Below are 2,873 nucleotides of genomic sequence, written 5' to 3'. Positions count from 1 at the left end.
TCCTACACTGGCCGTACACCACTGGTGATCGTCGAGGGGACACTGAATAGTGCACGGTACATCCAAACCGTCATCGAACCCATCGTTCTACCATTCCTAGACCAGCAAGGGAACTTGCTGTTCCAACAGGACAATGCACGTCCGCATGTATCCCGTGCCACCCAACGTGCTCTAGAAGGTGTAAGTCAACTACCCTGGCCAGCAAGATCTCCGGATCTGTCCCCCATTGAGCATGTTTGGGACTGGATGAAGCGTCGTCTCACGCGGTGTGCACGTCCAGCACGAACGCTGGTCCAACTGAGGCGCCAGGTGGAAATGGCATGGCAAGCCGTTCCACAGGACTACATCCAGCATCTCTACGATCGTCTCCATGGGAGAATAGCAGCCTGCATTGCTGCGAAAGGTGGATATACACTGTACTAGTGCCGACATTGTGCATGCTCTGTTGCCTGTGTCTATGTGCCTGTGGTTCTGTCAGTGTGATCATGTGATGTATCTGACCTCAGGAATGTGTCAATAAAGTTTCCCCTTCCTGGGACAATGAATTCACGGTGTTCTTATTTCAATTTCCAGGAGTGTGTTTCTAACTATAAGTTTTCACCTCCCGATTTTGTTAATTGTCGTTTTATTCCGTCCTCCCCTGTGGCCTTCTTGTTTCGTAGTTTCTTTATTGCAATCTTTAAATCTTGTTAAAGCACTTTCCATTCTTCTCTAAGTGTCCTTTCCTCCGTGGTGCCTGCAAGTAGTATCTCATGTGTGGAATTAGATTAGAAAATGAGACAATAAAATCAGTACATGAATTTTCCTACGTAGGCAGAAAAACAGCTGATGTTGGCCAAAGCAGAGTAGACTTAAAATGCAGACTGGGAATAGCAATAGAACCATTGCTCAGGAAGGGGAGTTTGTTAACATGCAATATAAATTGAAGTGTTAGGAAGTCTTTTCTGAAAGTAAGTGTCTGGAGTGCAGTCTTGTACAGAAGTGACACGTGGAAGATAAGGTTTTCAGGCAAAAAGAAAATAGAAGCTTTTGAAATGTTTGGATGGGCAGCGCAATTACTGACTCGAATGAGGGAAAAAAAGAAATTCATGACACAAGTTGAATAAAAGAAGGGATCAGTTGATAGGACGTATCCTGATGCATTAAGAACACACCAATTTCGTAATGGATGAAAGTGTGGGTGCATAATAGTTGCAGACGGAGAAGGTATGAATACAGTAAGCATGTTCAAATAGATGTAGGTAGCGGTAGTTATGCAGAGATAAAGAGTCTTTCGCATGATATACTTGCGTGTACAGCTTCATAAAACTAGTGTTCGAAGAAGACCATCATAAAAATCAAAGTGCCACCAAATATCTTCATGAGAAGTATACTACAAAATCACTAATGCAACAGAACAAATCAAACTGAAAGTGTGTAAGATTTGCTGGTTAGGATATTAGTTTAGATACCGATAGAGTAACGAAAAGAGTATTAAAGAAGAAGCACAGAAATACATCTATCATTTAGGAGCGACGAGACTGAGACATCGATCTGCAACAGAAGGAAACCAGGAAATAAGTACGCTATTCCATACATCAGTGCTCTGCAGCAGGGAAGGTTATAGATATCACACTGACAAGCAAGAAAAACAAGGTTTCAGAAAACTAGCCAGAATGAAGAAGAGAATGATGAGGAGGCGGGGGTGTGAGGGAGGGGAGGAAAGAAAACTACCAACGATGTAGGACACAAAGGGGCGTAACGAAAGAAGGAGAATTGTGTCAAAGGGTACATTCGGCGGTAATGCAATAAATGGAAGACTAATAAAGTTAAGAAAACCACAAGAGACATTTCGAACGTGGCTTTAGCAGCTGAGCAAAGAAAACGTTTTCAAGGGCGAAGAGATAACCGCCTCCGCACGCCTCTTAGCCCCACCGCTTCCCCTCTGCGACTCTCGCTTGTCTGCCGCTTGCCGCGCCGCCGTGGTAATTACCCGAACTAATACAGCGACAGAAAACTGATTACCGACCTCGGCGGCGGCAATCTGCGTGCGCCGAATGAGCTAGTTAGGGGCCGCGCCGTCGGCTTCGGCGACGCCTCGCCAGGCGTCGATGTGGCGCATCACACGCTATCAACAGGTTTCTCCATCCCCCCGCACCCCCTTCCCTGTCACCGCTTACACCTTCGCTGTTGGTTTCGCACGCTGAGAGGACACAGCAAACGTCGCTTCCCAGCTAAGCCAGCTACACACGTTAAAGCCCCGACAACTTGGTTGTCTGCACCGCTGCCACCTGCCTCATCAAATCTGATAGCATACTGATCCATGCTAATATGGCTGCGCTCATAACACGATTACTAACTGGGTAATATAGTCTTCTATGCATTTGATGAGAAGATCACGAGAAGTAATTCTTCGTTGTATGTTGTTCACACTATGACAAGTCGCAAAAGAGAGAGAGGGAGCGACAGATATTGGGTGACATATACGTGCGAATTATCAGCCTTTTTCCCTCAAAAATATTTCTCTTTTTCATACCTCCTCTGTGTTACCACAGATGACGTCTCACTCATCCCATTTGCACTAAGATTTCAGTACATGCGAGATGTCTATTTGCTTCGACCGCCCTGACTTGAATGTATAAGTTCTAATAAATGTTCACCAACCTGCAGTCTTCTATAGTCGTTGCCCCTGAGCAGAAAACAGCACGTAGGTCGTGAGTCCGTAATCTTGCAGCTGTAAGAAACTCTTAGCGGGGAAGTGTTGTTTTAGGAATGATTAAATTTCAGATCAGTTTTTTTTTATTGGCAGAACACGAAAAATGCACAATTACATTTCTTTTTAGAGAAAAAAATGACTTTTATTCTTCATAAAAGTAATGAACTTCATATTTCCG

Source organism: Schistocerca cancellata, chromosome 1 (genome assembly GCF_023864275.1).
Source record: "Schistocerca cancellata isolate TAMUIC-IGC-003103 chromosome 1, iqSchCanc2.1, whole genome shotgun sequence".
NCBI classification, from domain to species: Eukaryota; Metazoa; Arthropoda; class Insecta; order Orthoptera; family Acrididae; genus Schistocerca; species Schistocerca cancellata.
The sequence above is the reverse complement of the archived record's forward strand: the minus strand, read 5'-3'. Positions refer to the sequence as shown.